This window comes from Schistocerca serialis, chromosome 5, assembly GCF_023864345.2.
Source record: "Schistocerca serialis cubense isolate TAMUIC-IGC-003099 chromosome 5, iqSchSeri2.2, whole genome shotgun sequence".
Taxonomy (NCBI): domain Eukaryota; kingdom Metazoa; phylum Arthropoda; class Insecta; order Orthoptera; family Acrididae; genus Schistocerca; species Schistocerca serialis.
Window position 1 is genome coordinate 43,229,769 of NC_064642.1, and position 21,587 is coordinate 43,251,355.

Consider the following 21,587-nt stretch of genomic DNA (forward strand, 5'->3'; position numbering starts at 1 on the left):
AGTATGAAAGATCTTCGCATCAAAGAAATGGAATGGAATTATTTAGCAGCGCATTTATGATTTCATCAGATGTTGTACATTTTGAAAGACAATTCTATGTAATGGATTTCTAATGGTTTTAGGATTCCATATCTCAATTGGTAAAAGCGGAACCCTCAAAGGATCTGTTTGTTGTCCATCCGTCTATCTGTCCGACTTTCTCTCACGAACAATAGATGTATCTACTTGAAATTTATGTCAAAAATTAAGGGCTACGACCACTAGTGGTGTACACAGCGAAGTTTCGAAGTCAATGCAGTCAGAAGATGCCACTTATGACACATAATTTGACTTTCGCAAATTCACTCACCAGAAAAAATGGTTCAAATGTCTCTGAGCACTATGGGACTTAACTTTTAAAGTCATCACTCACCTAGAACTAAGAACTACTTAAACCTAACTAACCTAGGGACATCACACACATCCATGCCCGAGGCAGGATTCGAACCTGCGACCGTAGCGGTCGCGCGGCTCCAGACTGTAGCGCCTAGAACCGCTCGGCCATCCTGGCCTGCCCACTCACCAAAATCCGTAGGGTATCTCCTACTGATCTACAGTCGTGAAATTTACCAAGAAGCAGGGCTCCACAGTAAAACCAGAGGGAAAAAAATCAGAGAATGATGAATTTGTGATTATATTACAAGAATTTCTTATCGTTTCTCTGTATCGCCTTGCGTTTGTTAATCCTCCTTCTTCTCAGGAAATGGTACCCTTGGCGGTAAAATAAACTTTAGCCTCAAGTCAATGCAAGCAAATGATACGGCCATTTACGTCTCATATTTAGACAGAAGCAAACTCACTCATTAAAAACCTACTGGATACTTCCCCGTGAACTATCTACCAATCTATATCCGAATCCCGCTCCAGCTACTGCCGGGTCTGGGTGCTGACGAGTCCTCTCCATTTGGTTCGGTCCTCCCACCACTTTTCTTCCTCCACTTGCTGCCAGGTCACACCTCTCCTTTCGACAGATATTCTGACTCCAATTTTCCACCGTGTTCTTGGGCGCCCTTTATGTCTTTTCCCATTCATCTTTAGTTCTTCCATAATTTTGGGGAGCCTCTGCCCACGCATCTTCTTAAGATGCCTGTACCATCCTAATCTCTTTTTTCGATTTCTTCTCTCGTACTTTCTTGTTTAAGGTCCTTTCTAATATCTACATTCCTTACTCTGTCCCTTCTTGTTTTTCCCTTAACTGATCTGAGAAATTTCATTTCCCCTGCTTGCAGTCTACTCCAGTCCCTTTATGTGGTTGTCCATGTTTCTCCTCCATAGGTGACAATAAAGAAGTAATAACCCCTATACATAAACAGTTCTGCTTTTTCTGAAACTTCCTTCTTCTAAATCAGGTTTTTTATTGTTTGGTAGAAATTGCCTCCCTTCTGTAACCTCCTATTAATTTCGTTGGTTATTTTTCCATACTTAGATATTTTACTCCCTAAATAACTGAAACTCTCTACCACTTTGACGGGTTCTCCATTCAAGATAATATTTCCGTTGATCCCTTTCTCTCTTGCAAATACCATTACTTCACTCTTATCTTTATTTATTTTTAATCCATACCTTTTCATTATTCACTTCCACGAACCACGTTTTAACTGTACATCTACCTCTTTATCACCCCATAATACCATATCGTCTGCAAAAATCATCTTTTTGTCTTTTTCTTTTACTATATCTTTAACTGCCCTATTCATTCCCTCCATCACAACATTAAAGAATGCAGGAGATAGAATACTTCCTTGCTGGAGTCCTTATCTTATTTCGAAGTATTCCGAGTTCCATAAACGTGTTATAATTCTACAATTGTGTCCTCTGTGCATTGTCTTTATTACAATAGTGTATCCATCTTCTATATCTATCATCTTCATTTCTTCCCAGAGTCTTTACCTGCTAACTGCGTTTTATGCCTTTTCTGTATCTATAAAAACCATTATAACCCTTTTGTTATACTCCCAACTTTTTTCCAACAGTTGACAGATGGAAAATATCAAGTCGATCGTGCTTCTTCCTTTCCTAAACCCATGCTGTTATTCACTCAGCTCCTTTTCTATCTTTTCACTTATTCGATTTAGTAAAATCCTTTCAAAAAATTTGGCTGTATGACTCATAAGGGTTATTCCTCTGTAGTTTTTACGAAGTCTTTTGTTGCCTTTTTTGAAGATGGGAACAATGTCTCCTCTTCTCCAATTGTCGGGTATTGTACTGTTTCTCCACACACTTGATAGTACTCTACACAGCCGCTGCATTACCACTGGACTTGCTGCTCTTATCATGTCCACTGATACTTCATCAGGTCCTGGGGCTTACTGCCATTCATATTCTTCACAGCTATTTACATTTCTTCCAGTGTAATTTGTCCTAATTCTGCTTCCCAGCTTCTCTCAATTTCGCCATTATTTGTTGTTTCCTCGTGTACCTGCTCCTCAGCATTTAACAGTTTCTTAAAATGTTCTTTCCAGAGATCTTTTGTTTTTCCTGGGTCTTCAATCACGGTACCGTTCTCTGTTTCCATCTTTACTGGTACTTCAGAAGCCTTCCTTATATTTTCATCATTTTATAGAACATTTTCTTATTGTTCTTCACATCTTCTTCAAGTTTTTGTGTAAGCCCTTCCGTAGCCTTTTTCTTTGCTGTTTCCGCTATATCTTTGCCCTTCTTATTTTCCTCAATATATCTTTTATGGTCTTCGTCATTTTTAATTTTCCACCACTTTCTCCATGCAATCATCCCACTAGCTTGTCTGTCTTACTTTTTCCTTCCCATATATATATATATATATATATATATATATATATATATATATATATATATATATATATATATATATATATATTCACCACTGATGTCAATAAAACAGTAAATAGTTTGCGTAAGCTAATGTGTAATCATGTGCCATGTCTATTTTTTTCCTACTACATCATCAGTTTGCCGTTAACTCTCCGCCATCGCGCGCCTCCAGAGTGTGACAGCGTGATGTATGTAGCGCGAAGATTATCTAAAGCTGAATTGAATCTGTCATACTATTTCACTTTCAGAGCACTATTGCTGCACCATGTTTTCTTTGTTAAGTGCTCTATCTGTAGTAATATCCTAGTTTCATATTTGTAACTCATTACTGATGTGTAACTCATTACCTTAACCCTTTCGGTTACACAGACAGTTTTGCTGCAACTGACTTTGCTATTCTCTCTGTTCCACATGGGATCTGCCTCATCTGCAACATTTTTTTAGTAATGGTTTGTGAAGTCAGCTGTTAACACTGCGCCGTTTTAGAGGTATGTACGACAGTTTCGGCAACTTAGTTAAATCGTGAAGTCTACCAATCACAGTTACCATGAACTCCTCTAGTTTTCATGTCGTATTTTCTTTGTACAAACTTGTATTGATTCAGAAAGCTATTTGAATAAAGAGTGAATAATTGATAATTTTTCTCTATCATTTTCAACCTACTTGGAGCTTCACACATGAGAGTCTCTATAACTTCAGACTGCTTTATCTGTTGATCCACAATGTGTTCTCATCTAGCAATAAATTCGTGCAACATGTTGTATTTTCAAGTAGAGTGTAGTCTTGGATTATCATTTACCACAATACTCGAAACGTCGTGGATTATTACTTGTAGATACGTTTTAAAACCCCCCACAGAACTGATAATGCCCTTAAGCTTTCAGCGCTAAAATGAAAGTTCTCTCGTTCGAAGATGTAAGTCAGGATACTTGAAATAATTAGAGTTCATCGATGAATCAAACTCCGTCATCTATAACAGCCGATGTGATGGCTTTGATGGCTCAATTAAGGACCATGAGGCCCTAGAGTGCAATGAAGTCCTCGTTAGCCTCTATAGTAAAACATCGACTAAATTAACTTCAGCGCTAATCATAATTTACCGCACGCCCCTCGGAGAGAAATTTCTTCCCACTTTCCCCAAGGACTAGAAGGAAGCATATGTTATCTGTCACCAAGGAAAGGCAGATTATCAAAACCATGGAACTACGGTCCTAAAACAGTCACCTCCAAATATAACGGTCAGTCTGGGAAGAAATAGTATTCCCCATAGTCATCAGCGCTGATCATGTGAAAGCAAAATTTTTCTCCTCGCGCACACTATTTTTAAACGTCTATATCCATATTTGTTGCCAAGTGGCTTCTCTGTTTCAAGATCTAATTCTGTTTAATTGGAAACTGACTAGGTGATGTCATGCTTGTGTGAAACACAGGTTAATTCTTATAACGTAAAAACAATACTAGCTAGTTGTAACAATGCGGTCTGTTAGGGACAGATACCGTCGTTATTGGTTTCGAACCGGCTGGTTCAGCTCTGAGCGCCTGTTCAGGTTTATAATTCTATTTTAATGGAAATGTGACATTCGCCGAGTTCAGAGAACGCTCCTTTGCGTAGTAGTGCCTTACAGTGATAAAACGATTTAAGGAAAAACAATAATTTTCTACTCGTCGATTCATATTTATTATAAATATACCCAAAAATTAATTCTAATGCAGTAAACGACTTCCTAAGTTAAGATCAGAATTTGTTTTGTTACTTACATCAAAAATCGTTCGTCTTTTTATTGCACTGCTGTCTACTTTGGAGGAAATATACATTCCACCGAAAACCAGGCAACATTTAAGACTTTATGAACAATCACACAATAGGGCTGTATGTTTAAATATTTCAATGTGAACAGCCATCTAAGAATGAAACTGTCAGTTCAACACTGAAAAAGATGCTATTTATTCGTACCAAATGCCATTGTTAGCTGTAGCTGGTAACTGTTTTATTTATCGTCAGAATTAATTCGTAATTTCTTGAATTTGTAAAAGCTTTCAGTTCAGCGCCGCTCAAAAAATAAAAAAAAAAAGTGTGTGAAATCTTATGGGACTTAACTGCTAAGTTCATCAGTCCGTAAGCTTACACACTACTTAACCTAAATTACCCTAAGGACGAACACACACACCCATTCCCGAGGGAGGACTCGAACATTCGCCGGGAGCAGCCGCACAGTCTATGACTGCAGCGCCTCAAATCCGCTCGGCTAATCCCGTGCGGCAGTGCCTCATCGATGGATGCATCTGTAGATACCTTTATATGAGATATGTAGGCAGATTTGAGACTGAATTATAGGCTACTTAATGAGCAGAAAGCAACAATATTATGGTTGGAGGCGTATCCGTCGATACAAGTTGATAATCGATGTACCCCAGGAATGTGTTACAGCGTCATTACTATTCATGTTATCTGTTACAAGTTTGCCTATCTTATTATTTTCAATGCAAGATGACGCAATTACTTACTACGATATATTCTACAAAAATAATATCAATATCACATTACATCTTGACAAGACACATTTGTTGCAAATACTGGTGTACACCTGTTATTGACAGGTATTGTGCTTTTCTTTTTTTAATTTTATAAACATTAAAAATTGTAGTTGTGTTTGATTACTTGAACTATAAATCACAGATGAAGCTGGTCATGTCAGCTCCTCGAAGTAACACTGTGTATCTACGGAGGGGACGATCCCAAAGGCATGGTTGTCCATAAAGAAACTACGTGTTTGAGTTGCAGTGGAATTCTTAGAGAGAGCTGTTCATCTACAAGAGAATTTACTGCAAAACAACGATACGACTTATATTGAAAAGAAGCGTACTATTTCACGATCGCCTTCTGAAGAAAATTCCAAGGACGTGCTTTTAGTATGAGAATTACGTACAAATTTCAAGCAAACACTAAAGGAAGTATCGTCAAGACAAAAACTGAGTTGCACTACATAGAAGTTTTTTTGTGGGATTAAGTACTTTTCTTAACAGCATTCGAGAACCCAAGGAGTTGTCCAGGGAAAATGATTTTTAATTAGATTAAAACTATCTTCGCTACCAGTCAAACATTGTGCATTACTGAGCATGATCAAAACTTTTTACTGCTTTATACTGAACATCTCTCTAGCCCATTGACAGCTTTAACAATGGGTAATAAAGGTCATTTTCCACAAGGTGTTGTAGATATTACATGACTGTTCTACTCAAACTGTGGTGAATTATGTATGAGGAATCTTATTTGCGAAAATATGTATTTTGACATGCGCAGTTAAATTGCCTAGCTCCTTGAACTGAAACCTACATGACGTCTGTTGGTGAATACCACATATTTTTCTTACTGCTTGCTTTTGTGTAGTAAATATTCTTTGTAAACATATTCGTATGACAGGATATTACCTCTGTAGACGAGGAAGAACTTAGAGAAACGTTTGTGTTGTTCGTTTGGCCACAAGTGGAAAATTCTGGAAACAACAAAGAACGTCGTAAACATACTTTCATAAAAAAAAACCTGAACTGATTGGCACAGATACGCGGATGCCAAACACGGAATAACGTCTTTGCGCTACCTCTGGTCTCTTTTCACCTAGAAAGATAAGAACAAAGTTTTCATTATTCTACTAACCAGCTGGTGGAACTACGGTAGAATCACTAGACAAGAATATACACTGAAAGTGACGAACGTGGTAACTGAAGATACTCTGTCCCGGAGGTGAATTGGAGTAGCGACAAACGATGATATTTTAGTTTGGAAACCGAATTAAAATTTTGCATGCAGACGAAAGAAGACACCTAAATACGTAAGATATCTATACCGAGTAACAAGTCAACTTGAACCTTCGATACCGCCCATCGGCATTGAAACGTAACACAATACTGTTATACTCAGTGACGTCATTAATTAGGATTAACCATTGTCGTCATCTGTTCTAGTAACGAGCGAAAACAATGATTACAATGTATATTAACCTGAAATTATTTATCTATACATTTGTCTTTCGCATATAAAATTTTTGCCTGATGTGCTACTAGATTTGAGGGGCCAAGGCATGTTCGATGGCGTGGAATTTCGCCCCCATGTTTTTGACTGTGTACTGGTATCGCTGTTTGGCTTTTTGTACTGCTGTCATACATATTTCTGTATTAGTATAGGTGTTTTGAGTTTGAAAGTTGCCATTGTATTCGTCAGTTTCTGTTTTATTAGTTCAGTCGTTTGCTAACTCGCGAGCACTTTTGGTATGTTAATCTGTGTCCACTACTCGATATCCGTAATCTAGACAGTCCAAGCTCTTACTGACCTCCTCTGGATAAGCGGTGGATTCGATTCGGCCTGTACAGGTAGCATAGATCCGTATCTTTGAATGTGTAACCAAGGAGCTGTTCTATTATGTTCTGGTCTATTCTGCGTTCTGTTGGTTGTAAGGAGAAAGCGTGACTGCTTAAAGCTATACCGAGAGAGGAAGAGAACGGTTGGGGACTACAATCTGGGTTTTTATGTGAAAATTTATATTTATAATTGCGACCTGCGCCGGCCGCAGTGGACGAGCGGTTCTAGGCGCTACAGTCTGGAACCGCGCGACCGCTACGGTCGCAGGTTCGAATCCTGCCTCGGGCATGGGTGTGTGTGATGTTCTTAGGTTAGTTAGCTTTAAGTAGTTCTAAGTTCTTGGGGACTGTTGGCCTCGGTAGTTAAGTCCCATAGTGCTCAGAGCCATTTGAACCAATTGCGACCTCCAATTCTCCGTGCATGGTCAGGGAAATATGTGGTAATGCTAGTATATCTTGCAAAGCCTTAGCTTGATGTGCCATACTGATACAAGGTTTTCATGTCTGTTCTGAGCAATTATGAGTGGTATTGTGGAACACGCAGTTTCGATTAGGGTGAACGACAATTCGTTGTCTCTAAGCTACACCTTTGTCTCGTAGGTGAGCTATGTAAAGCAATTCTTCATCCACTTAGCAATTCCTTGTTTTTTTTGTGGGTTTAATGAACACTGTGTGCATAAAGTCTTTCTCACGCTTCGGTACAGATGCCATGTGGTTCTCACTTATACGCCAATACATCTTTACATATTTATTTACCCACTTCCCCATTATTGAATCTGGACTATTTGTACAACTTTTCTTTTCAAGACGCCATGTGATTCCAGGCCTATAAATTATTTCGTAATTGGGACCTTACAGTTATAGCCCATGGCTATGAGCCAAGCATGCTCACTGCCTATAAGGTGGAGCATATTTCATTCTTTAGACATCAAATAATAGTTCTGTTGTTAGCAAACTTATTCATTAAGGCTATCTTAAACATTATGTGTGCCGTACTTAGTCACTGCGATAAGTGATTACTTTGTTAACTCGTTCATAAAAGGAAATTAGATGGCCTTACAACATCATAACAGCATTTTAAGCCGTCAATACTTATACGTACAGAGGGCATTAAAAGCAGGTCAACTGTGTGTATACGTTTTTACATGCGCTCAGGCTTAACACACAGGCCGCTTCCTAGTTGTATGGGTCTAGTGACGTTTCGACTCCACACTACGTTTTTTCTCATGATTTATCGCTACATGTATTGGTGTATTGGTATCGGCTTTTGGTTTCCTGTTTTGGTACCAGGTTTTAGCTTTCTCTTTTGTTATTAGCCACTTGAGCTGACCTGTATGGATCTAGTGATTTTCAATACAACATTTTGTTAACTGTCGTGGATTTTGGCCATTTGTATTGGTATTACATTTTAGCTTTCTGCAATACTGGTGGTTTGTGCCCCCCCCCCCTTTTTTTATCGGATCTTCAAGTTGAGCAATATGTCAAGTGAAGTTTTCGATACTTGTTAAAGCTGGGTCGCATTAATTTTGTAATAACCCCGTCTGTGATATTACACTTGTATCGTGTTTCTCTGGCCCTTTGCTTTCATATGTTTTAGGGTTGTTATTTTAGATTGTCTTCGGCTAAAACCCCCAACATCACTCGGTTGTCCCGTTAGCTCTGATGTAAATTATTAACAATGTTTATCATTCTGTGTTTGAAGTTTATATTTCGGTGTCATGGGATTTGGTAATGCCACTGATCGGCATTTTTAAATCATTTTATTGAATTTGGACACGGCTTCATTCATCTAGGACAACAGTAGCCTATCCGCCAGTTTCCACTCATCACTGATCACAGTAATTTCTAATTCAGATTGTGATCTACACCGTATCATTTTTTTGCGCCTGCATTTTAGATAAACGAAATGAGAGAGCCACTGGACTGTGTAGCACGATTTCTACGCAATCAAGCATTCTCGACCTCTACTGTAACCTGGCATACCTAAGTCTACTAACGATCGAAGTAGATCTGTTTTTCAAGATAAGTTCATGTTATTTAGTTTTAACAGGATGCACATTACTTTTGTATTTTTCTTTATATTATTTAAGACTATAACGTTTAGAAAAGTGTGGAAATTATAAAACTTCGCTAATTTAGGTTTGTGACTATATTTCACGTCTTGCACTTGCTCATGTTATTCTAGTTTGTTTTAATAAAGGGTGATGTCCACGTATAGGCCACCCAACATAAACTTTGATCCAGTACAACGAACGGAAACACTTTTTCCCTTTGCGTCTGCCAGGTATGTTATTAATATCCTTATTAAGCTTAAGACTATATTCCGGTGCTCTCTGATTAGAGGTACTTCCATCGGTACCAAATTAGGTGCGTTGTCATACACAGATTCAATTCCTTAAAATCAGTTAAGTGGTGTTGTAATGGATCTTGCCTTTAAATTGTTAAACTGTTTAACTATGCACTGGCGGCCACTCCCACCTTTTCCGACTTTTCCGACATTTGGGAAACTGCTTGCTTCAATGGAATTTCTGTCAGTGTGAAGCCTATTTTCTTTCGACATATATTGGCTGACATGTACATCTCTGGCTTATAATAACGTTAAAAATGTAAAACAGAGAAAATGAGGTTCAGAGATTTTCTTCTCATACTTCTACATGTAATCAGTATACCTCAATTTTAAAATCCGCCACACTGATGTGTTAGCTTTCTTGACCCTGCCCTCGTCGATGGTGTAGAATGCTTTTGTACTAAACACGCCACGATCTATAACCACTCTCTTCAGCATTTCATTTCTGACATTATCTCCGTTATTGCAATGTAAACCTTATTACCAGAACCCGTCATGAATGCAATTAAGCCCAAATTCAGGTTTCTTGCAAATTGTGATCTACTGAGGAAGTTTCTTCACGGAAAGACACAAATTGCAAATGAAAGCCTCAGTAATTTAATTTGGGTTAGGTGCTCAAAAAGGACATTCTGAGGACTTGAAGCACCCAGTTTATGTTTATAACAAAAGTATCTTACACCATCGACGAGAGCAGGGTCAAGAAAGCTGACAGTTCAGTGTCTTACCTGCAGATATAGGCCAGGCAGATTCGGAGAGAAGAGAAACCTGGAGGATGAGAAGTATCAGTATGGAGGATTTTAAAATTGAGGTAAGCTTATTACATGTAGCAGTATGAGAAGAAAACCTTTGAACCTCATTCTCTCTCTTTTACATTTTTTTACGTTATTAGAAGCCTCTTCTCAAAAAGTATATGCACCAATGCTATGAAATTATCAGAAACTGTTCGCAGTGTGTTGCTGTCTACCTGGAACTAAAAAATAAGAGATTCTTCAATTACATTCTGATTTTTAGATTATTGTATGTAGAAAAAAAGTTAATTTTAGATGTGCAATGTTAAAAACTCTGATAATGGTACAATTTGTACCATAAATTATTGACTGTAGTTCCGTGATCTTATAAACTTCTCAAGACACTACAGTAAAATTTTCAGATTAATTGCATGATTAGGATTTGAGTGATGGATTTTTATAAAAAAAGACAATAAAACAAATTAAAAATTCAAATTTTTGCAAAATATTAATCCGGCATATTTTATTACATTTTTCCGTTAATACACAGCTCTTTTGCTATACACATGCAAAATTTTAGATTCGTTCATTTATTAATATGGCTGCAATAATTTTTTAAATAAATGCTTACGTTTTAAGTTACATCACCTTTAAAATAACTTACGGACAAATGGACATACGGTACGAGGTACTAGGTGAAGAGTAATCACACTGAGGAACAAATAAAATTACTTCTGTTTGCGGATAAGAACGTCTTATTACTGCGATTTCGTCAGTATAGTCTACCTGTTCCATTAACTGAGAAAACTTCAGGAACGGCGAGACGCCGTACCCCTATGCACACAAATTTATCGAAATGTTGGAGTAGGTGCGAGGATAAAACAGATCTGTAAACTTCGCTTGGTTGAAAGTACAGAGTCGGACCACAGTGGAACTGCTGCGGCATGGGGCATAGCTTACACTCGGGTCACAATTACGGATTATGGGCAGGAACTATTTAGACGTAAGCCAGAACATTGGCCGTGAGGACGGAAGCAAGCAAAAAGACATAAACGATGGAACTATGCAATAACACTCGGGCTCGCCGTTCCACGAAATAACATCGAGTTTGTAGACTCTAGTCTTCTGCAATATTTCCACTCCACTTCAACCATGTGTGTTCCCTGCAATATCTGCTGAGGTTATATACCGTACACATACCTTCATGGCCTTATGAGAAGAGGACAGAGGGCTTATTTATTTCTCCACGACGGGAAATTATGAGAGACCACTTCCACGAAATTGCCCATTACACGAAAAGCAGTTGACAAATGATATTTTGCTACTAATTATTAAATGGTTTTCTGAAAATGGATTCTCTTTAAATTTTGAAAAAACAACCTACATTCAGTTCTTTACAACAAACAGAGACATACCGACAACTGAAGCAGCGCTTGAGCAGAAGTTAGTAAATAGGGTACAATGCTTCAAAGTTTTCGTTATACATTCTGATGAAAACTCGAACTAGAAGAAGCGTATTGCTTAGCTCTCAAACAATTGAATGCAGCTGCTTTTGCTCTTCATATAATTGCTTATCTTCCAAACAAACGTACCCATCTCCTGACATATTCTGGATATTTACACTGAATAATGTCTTACGGAATAATTTCCTGAGGTAATCATTTTTTAGGAAGAAGATAATGATTGCACGCAATAAGAATAATATGTGGTATTCAGCCATGGACGCCATGTAGGTACATCTTCAAGGAGCTAGACATTCAAGATGCTCCGTCACGATACAAATTTTCACTAATGAAATTCCTCGTAAAAGTCCCTCACAATCTGAGGAGAACGGTGAGGTCCATATCTACAACACTAGAGGGAAAAATGAAGTTTATTAACCTAAAATGGGGTGAGTAGTAACAGTGGAGCAGTTAGAGAAAAAAAATCATGTACATAATTGCTTTGGATACCATAAATGTTTACTTTTATTGTTTTCGGGTAGGCAACACTTGGATTTCGAGCAAGGAACTTACGTTTTGTTTGTTTGGCAACAGTTTAGGTTGACATTTATCCTAGTGTGTCAATCGAAAGTTTTCAAGACGTTTTCCTACCTGCTTAGAACTTCTCTGGTACGTAATCATGTACTCTATGTGTAATATTTGGTGACACTGTAAAAGGTACTTACAACATCAATGCAAAAAAGTAAGGTTTTTCTTCTTTTAACGAAAGCTCTGAGAAATTTCATATTTTTAGGTTTGGTTTTTAAACATGTATTTCATATGTGATGATTAATGCCACTGTAAATACTTCCTACAATATCAATATAAAAAAGTAAGGGTTGCTTTTTTGTTCACCAAATCAGCTCTGAAAGATTTCATATTTTTTTACGTTTGGTTTCTAAAGTTTGGGGTGTGAATAGAAACATAATAGTTCTCGAGCTTCTATTTACCACACAAAGGCCAGATTAAAGAAATGTTGTACGCAATGTTAACACTCCATAAAAAATCTATTATCCGTTCTCTAGTTATCTTGTATTCATAGCTAGCATATATTTTTTGTTTCAGAGTTGCCACGGAAATACATATCCATCCTTGGAGGTGATTACAAAAGACACAGCCCTGAGAATATAAAAAAATGCCCCCTCTGACATCGAATCTGGTGTTAGTCTGGGGAAATCAGCTGACAAGAAACATGGAATTCATTGTAGTGTACTATACAGACACCTAAAAAGAAGCCCCAACATTAAACGCCAGGGTGCACAACCTGCCTTATCATTTGAAGAAGATAAGGTGTTTGGAGACTGATTGAAAATCGAGTGGGCCTACCCTATCGACTCTACAACCGTAAGGCTTCTAGTAAAGGATTTTCTGGACAAAAAGTGGGAAGGAAGTGAAAAGATTTAGGAATAATCTTTCCAGACATGATTTTGTGGAATTATTAATTAGACAACACAATTGGCAGTACAAATCTACCAAAAAATAAAATGTTCTAGAGCTGGTGTAACACCAGAAACCATCAACTGTTACACGGATGAACCGTCAAATGAAATAGAGAATATACTAAATTATGATGAGAGAACCCTTACGAATAATCCAGGAATACAAAGGTAATCACACGGACGGAAACTGAATATCCTCAACTTCCGTGATTATTGCTGCCGGTGCAGACGGCCTTATCCCATCCCCTTATATTGTGTAAAGAGCTTTGAATTATATCGGAGCTGAACTGCAGGCAGGCGAAAATATGCATAATGCAATCGGACGAAATCTATCGCGTTCGTTTCGTTCTGCATCGAGTACTAGGTCCTTACACTTGCTGTCTTTTATCTTATATCTGAAAAAGCCAGGAGGGAAGAAATTTCTCATTGAAGACAATTTATCCTTGCATCTGTCCGTAGAATCAGTTCAACTGTGTCAAGACAATGACATAAGATTTATAATCTTATCACCAATTTCAACTCTTCTGACAAGACAGCTGGGTGTGGCATTTTTTCGGACTCTTTGACAATACTTGATGCCAAATATTAGACGAATGAAAGAAAGCATCAGGAAGATATGAGGCAACAGTTCCTAAGAATAAACGTCCTCTGCTTTTGAAAAAGTTGTGTGACTTCTTGAAGGAAATGAATGTTATTGCAGGTCCTAAGAAATGCGTTATTGAGCCTCTGTACCGCAAAAATGTATTATCAATGTCCCCAGGTACTGGTATACCGCTAGACAAAAACCGGGACATGAAGAACCTTGAAGAATCCAATAATGCTTTTGACAATAGTTTTAAAGCACTCCTTGAAAATCTTAGGCAAGACCAGACTCCTAAAACAAGGAAAAAGGAGAGTGGTGAATGTCCTACCCGCCCGAGGTGGTGATTAGAAAAACTGTTTTCTATTTTTTTAAATTTAATTAAAATAAAGTAGTTCAAAAATTATAAGTTGACAGGTAAAATCCTGACCCTGAGATCTGGATAGTAATTTTTTATTTTAACTTAACAAGTAAATTTTTAATCCAAAAGTTCAAATTCGGTTCTATTCATCCCGTTTTGGAATACACATTGTTTAAGCTGTCAGTGGTTCAGAGAAGGTTTCAGTAAGAAGTAATAAAATTTTTTGAGTATTTTTCCAACAACATAAAACGTCTGACAGGTGGCAAAACAAGTTTTATATCTAATTCAAAATAATTTCTCCTGGAGAACTACTATCCATTGACGCAAAAAACAGAGTGTAGCTGCAGGAGTAGGACTAAAAATAATGTGTTCATTAATGTTAACATTACTCACGTATACATACCCTGTAAACTGACTCGTTCCACATAATTTCGATAAAAGAATCTTTCCAACGATGTATAGAACATTTGACTAAATAATACTCTCTAAACTCGTGTAATGGCTCTGTTTAGCACTGTAGGAGCATAGAATTTACGACGGCGTTTGTGTAAATATGGTTATACCCAATCGTAATACTAAGCAGCCAGTGAGATGAAGACAATCTTCGTTAAAACTGAACCAATCTTCGCGCAGTCGGACGCCATAGCGCTTTTCCTTGTATACTAAGAGTACAAAAATGAGAGTAATAATCTTTCTGTACATGCATAATTTCGGCAGAAAACGAAGGTAAAGAGGAAGGCTGTTATTTAACAGCGTAATCACATTTGCGACAAGTGACTACTGTTTAGCTGTCCTGCGCAACTTGTCCAATGAGTTCTGCGTTAGAATACTCGAGATGGAGCTTTCAGTTCCGCGTCTCTGTGCAATATTTACTGTATTTTATATATTGCATGATCTTATACGAAAGACGTGCAATTATTCAACAGTAACACAAAAATGAAATCACAATTTTTTAATTATTCTACCTTTGATGACGTATTTTCCCTTTAAATTTTAATGTTTACCTTGTTGCCTTCCACGCACTGCACCCTTCCATGTTTTGCAGTCCATTATCAGCTTTGAATCCCTATTCTTATTTAAGAGACATAAAGAATAGCCTCCTCCTCCCTCCAGGTCTATTCTTGCTTCTTTTTGCCTAGCTTCAACTTTGCAAGTCATGTAGGCACATCATCTACGTGTATTGTTTCTCACTATTTCCTACACTACATTCGAACTTATTTCCCACTATATCTCCCCGCCATTAGTTCAGTCAATCAGTGCTGACTATCATGATTACCACTTTCATGTCCTTTGGATTTCTTCATGACATTACACCACAAGTAGGTCTAGCACCATACCTCACATATAATTACCAGAGTCTGTTATTATTTTTGTTGTCAACATGTATTAACTAATTATGTCTTTCATCTTTCAGTCAACCACTCGCCCTAATTAAATATGATATCTGTCTCCAAATTCACAGGTTTTGTAATTGTTCCCGCCCTTCGAGAGATAATTAATTTTAACTGATTAATACACTTCTTAGATTTTTATGGCATGTCTGGTCAATAAATGTTATGTTTAACGTTCGTTAGAGATCAAATCCACAATCATTGATTTTCAAACAGACTTATTATCCGTCTTGATTGCACTAATTTTTCTTCGTGGTCCGGTTGCTGTTTAGTATGAACCATCCTCAGATCTAAATGTATTGGTTACAATGGTGGCCTGACTATCAGAAAATTTAGATGCTATGTAGCACAATAAAACACTTTTCATTATATGACTTAGTATGGAAATTTTGTGATAATTCGACATGTTACTCTTGTAACCAGTACGTTCAGATGCAAGGATGGGTCATGTTGGAGCGAAAACGAACATTTAAGAAGAATTAATGTAATTGAGCTGGATAATAAATCTGTTTAATTGCGGATCGCCCGTCAGAATGCGCGAAGTTGGTTCACTGAGGGTAACATTTGAATTTTAGTTCAGGAGACCTTGCGTTCTAACATGATTCCTTCTTTCTTCAGCGGAGTGTGCGCTGTTTTGAAACTTCGTGGCAGATCACAAAAGTGTGCCGTATTGGGAACTAAAACCCAGAAAGTTATCTATCTCGGGCAGCGCTCTTACCTTTTGGGCTAATCAGGCATGATTCACGACGGACCCTTACAGTAGTTTCGCAACTGTCAACACCATTCTTCTCCTGTCAAAAAGTTCACAGAACCACTTCTGCACACCTCACCCAGTCCTGAAAGGAAGGATACTTCTGAGAAATGATTTAGCCGCAGCTTATCACTATTCTTCTCCTTCCAAAAAGTTCACAGATCATGTCTTTATACCTCACCCAGTCCAGCAAGGAAGGATACTGCTAAGAAATGGCTTAGCCACTGCTTAGGGTATTCTTTCCAGAAGCAGACTTTCAATCTGGCAGTGGCACAGGTGAAGTTGCGAGCTGCTTGCAGACAGCTTTGTGGGGAAGATCGTGGCCGCCAAAGACAAGTTCCCGAGTTCAAACACCAGCCAGCACACAGTATTAGTCTGCTGTGAAGTTGTGAAACAGTGCACATTCTACTGCACAGTGGGAGGTTCGTCTCTTAAATAACCAGCAATGACGTGGGCAAAACCTTCTGCCTGAGATACGGTTTCTTCCAGGACCACTTGTCCACAAACTTAAAGGGTGTCCAGTGCAGGAGTCCCTGACTTCAAAATGAAAGATATCGAAAACCAAAATCGATAGACGAGTGCAACAAACAGTTTGTTTTAGGAAAGCTGTAAAAATTTCATGTCGAACTTTCTAAATAGTCCGAGAAGCTGCTAACAGATGGCGCAGTAATCGCAATATGTAATGCCTACAAATAGTGGGCCGCAGCTATGAGCGATCATTTCCACTGTTGAAACGTAACGTGAAGGGAGATGTTGAAATCATGTGTTCCATTGAACAACTTGGTTTTCTGGTAATGGAATACCACAGGTTAGAACACAATCCCACGGCAACAAGGGGAAGTTTTCAAAGACGATATACTGTTCCGAGAGGACTCGATGCGAAAACTAATCTCAAGCTCTTCTCCAGATTCCGACGGACAGGCATCGTGGACAATGACGTATCGGGCAATGTTGGCCTCAGGCAAACCGTAACTATTCCTGAAAATGTTTACCTGTTTCCGGAATTATTTAGCAAAACCTAAAGAAATCCGTCTGAAGAATTGTAGCAGAGACTGGTTTGACGTTTACAGCACGCAGAAAATACTAAGACCAAACCTCCACATGTTTCCTTTCAAAATACAAAGCCACCCGATCATACCAGTACGAGCTGTGAGACAGAGGTGTGGCTTTGCGAACCAGATTCTCACAGTGTCTCATAATGAAGGATTTTGTGTTGGCTGCATCTGATTCACACACTTCCACCTGAATGGAATCGCACATATACAAAACTGGCGATTCTGGGGTCCAGGCAGGCCTCATTTGCGTCAAGCGAAACCATTGTATTATTCCTACTTTAATGTCGGGGCTGAGATATGCAGCAGGGGCATTATTGGTTATATTTTCATGCGATAAACGATCTCTAGGGAACGTCACGTTGCAATTTTCAAACAGTTTGTCGTCACAGAGTTAGCGCTGGAGAACCGACGAGGCACCGTGTGGTTCATGCAAGATGGGACCAAACCACGCCGTACCGAACAGGTATTTTTATTGATGAACACTTCGGGAAAGGAGTCACTGCTTTGTATTATTGCAAAATTGCTGGCGTGGGGATGGACTGACGTCTGTATTCGCTCGATCTGTTTCCTTTTGACTACTTTTTGTGGGGCACTTCGAAAGACGGCGTCTACCAGAAACATCCCTTCATGCTGGACGAGCTGGGATCAGCGATCTGTGTGGCTTTACATCGATTCTCATTGGGAGACTACGGGATCTGATGGCATATTCCATTCTTCGTTTGCGCCAGCTCCGTACTTCGAGCGGTGGACACTTTGATAAGATTGTGATCTGATTGCAAAGAGCGCTCGCAAAGGACGAGTTTAATTACGAGTACTGATGCTGAACCAAGTGCGCAGAAGCATTTCTAAACTTCCATATAAAATTCCTAGACCGTTCACAACATACATGCCTGTGTTGTATTCGTTTATCGATCCTAGTGTTCGAGATGTTTAGCTTTGAAAATGGGGACATCTTTGCCTGAACACTCTGTATGCACAAGAGCTACTGGAAAAGTTGAAAACTGAGAGAGCGGTAGTACGTGAAATTTAAAACTTTCCCGCGAATTAAATGTTCGGAGAGATGTCGATATTTCAGCCGGTCGTCGTACTTTGTGTGCTGGTCTTGGAACGTTTTTGATTTTGTGAGCATTTCAGAGTGTGGCTGAAAATATATAAAACGCACTGCAGTAACACTGATCTGCAACAAAATCCATCCAAGCTGTGTATTATGTGCATGTGTAAGTCATCTGTATGGCCCAAGCGTTAGTAATAACGCATTAAAAATTAATAACTCTCCTCCTATTAATGACTGACACTTAGTGATTATTAGTCACCCTTCTGCGTAAAGTAATTGATAGAACTTGTTCTTCTGCTAGCCGCAGAGTACCGTAGGTCGCCCTGGGGGGGAAACTTTCCTAGTTACAGGGAAAAACTACAGATCATAGCCGTTTCCAAGAATGGTCATCGAGCAGAGAGGCATTTTGCAAACTCGATGTCAATGACCAGTTAAATTCTGAGACAATTTTCTCCATTCCAGTACTGAGACCCCGTACAGTTACGCCCCAAATATTTTTTAATGATTTCATCGACAAACAAAAATTACATAGTGCAAAGGTCTCGTTTTTTCAGTGTTGAAATACTGCGACATTTCGATAACTGTCATACTCTTCCGGTTAAGTGCTAAGATATGCAGAAACTGTGATATTTATGCTAGCAGAGTGGCGCCCTCTACCTGGGTACGGGTTACCGTGTGCTGTCCGCCGGGTGGGAGAGGGGGGGAGGGGAGGGGAATGAGGATACAGTGATGGGATGTTGGTGGTAGCGGATATTGTGTTCGCGTCTCTGTGTGAGCATGCCGGCCGCGCTTTACCTGTTGGACGGTGCTGGTCGCTCTCTCATCGCATCGGCGGTCACCCTGGGTTCCATGCTGCATCCTTCGTCTGTGCTAAAAAAAATTGTCGTGCACCCGTGTCTCGACAGATTTCCTTAGGACGCCGTCAAAATAGCCAGTTGCTTGGCAAAGCATCTTTGTTTTCTGCAAATCGAAGATACGGTCTTCCTTGAGGCTATCGCTGATTTACCTGTGTCCCAGTTGCACATGCCTGGTGTGCTCCTAGCAGCGTTTTCAAATACAAAAGAAATGGTTCAAATGGCTCTGAGCACTATCGGACTTAACTTCTGAGATCATCAGTCCCCTAGTACTTAAACCTAAGGACATCACACACATCCAAGCCCGAGGCAGGATTCGAACCCGCGACCGTAGCGTTTGAAATACAACGCTACGTTTATCTACTGTACTGTTGGTGACGACATTAACAGGCGATGCTGTATATTCATCGTACGTTCACTTTTATTGGGTCTTTCGCAGAGCCAAGTCATTCTTTCGTCTTCGTAGATGGTCCAAAGAAGGTTTTGATGTTGGATCTTCCGAGTAGCCTCATAAATATAGTTGAGAGCAGTCCCAGTTACGGAAAGACAGCGAGCCTCTTGATTTTTTTTTCCTGTTTCGGGTATCCAGAAACTTGTCTCTTCACGAATGCCCTACTAACCTGCGCTTCACTGTACCCATTTTGCAGAATATTTCTTTCAGGCGTTTTAGCTCGGCAAGCCTTCTCAATCGCAAATGACGCGCGCCCTACCTAAGAGAATGGACTAATCTACTAGTATAAAAATCAAACTAAACTAAATACCAAACTGCGTCCAAACAGGCCTTGGAAGGCCTTGGAAGGCCCAACGATACCGACCGGCCGCCGTGTCATCCACAGCCCACAGGCGTCACTGGATGCGGATATGAAGGGGCATGTAGTCAGCACACCGCTCTCGCGGCCGTACGTCAGTTTACGAGACTGGAGCCGCTCCTTCTCAATCAAGTAGCTCCTCAGTTTTTCTCATAAGGGCTGAGTGCACCCCGCTTGCCAAAAACGCTCGTCAGACTGGATAATCACCCATCCAAGCGGTAGCACAGCCAGACAGCGCTTAACTTCGGTGATCTGACGGGAACCGGTGTTACCACTGCGGCGAGGCCGTTGGCTGTATAAATATCAAAGCATCCGGATATTACGACACTTCGCCAGGAGATGATGAGTTGTAAGTAGGCTGTTTAGGTTTTTTATGTTGGTAACGCCACGTAGCGCTCTGAATGAAAATCATTGACTGTGCCGTGTGCAGTCTGTGACTGGTTTGCATTGTTGGAACATTGTTATTGTAGTGTTGGGCAGTTGGATGTGAACAGCGCGTAGCGTTGCGCAGTTGGAGGTGAGCCGTCAGCAGTGGTGGATGTGGGGAGTGGGATGGCGGATTTTTGAGAGTGGATGATCTGGACGTGTATCCGCCAGAAAGAGTAAATTTGTAAGACTGGATGTCAAGAACTGATACATATATATATATATATATATATATATATATATATATATATATATATATATATATATATAATGACTTTTGAACACTATTAACGTACATACATTGTTTGTTCTCTATCAAAATCTTTCATTTGCTAAGTATGCCTATCAGTAGTTAGTGCCTTCAGTAGTAAGAATCTGTTGGCTCTCGCTGTATTGCAGTAGTTCGAGTAACGAAGATTTTTATGAGGTAAGTGATTCATGAAAGGTATAGGTTATTGTTAGTCAGGGCCATTCTTTTGTAGAGATTATTGAAAGTCAGACTGCGTTGCGTAAAAACATTGTCTGTCAGTTCAGTGTTGATCAGAATAAGTGAAGAGAAAAATGTCTGAGTACGTTCAGTTCTGCTCAGCTGTTGGAAAATCAAATAACGTAAGAGGTTTATCAGCACAGTAATTCACTAATTTTTGTAAGGGGACGTTTCATATGTCGACCCTTAGCCGAGGATACCTGACTGGAATCTTCTGATTTTTTCTTGTAGTTTGTGTAATTAGTGTAGCTATTGTTTATTGCCAGCGCGTAATTATAGAGATAATTTCCTTTGTAGTTGTAGCTTTTCGTTTTTGTTGAGTAAAACAGTGTGATATGCTGTAGATTTGCACCAAGTATTTCGCAGCTGCGCTTGCAATTAACGAGATATTATTTTCAGCGCTATGCTAATGTGTTTTCTTGTTCTTGCTCTTCAAATTGTGCTTTCTTGTTATCGTGTGAAATACGTGATAATTATGGCGTGTGAAAAACTTAACACTAGGCTCCAAAGTAAACTGAGAAATGATAGTGACGATGACTCTAGCTTATCAGCACCACCATGTAATGAATTAACAGACATTCAGCGTAGTAATTTGGTAATTGTGCATAGGGAAATGGAGCGGGCGGCAAATAATGGTGT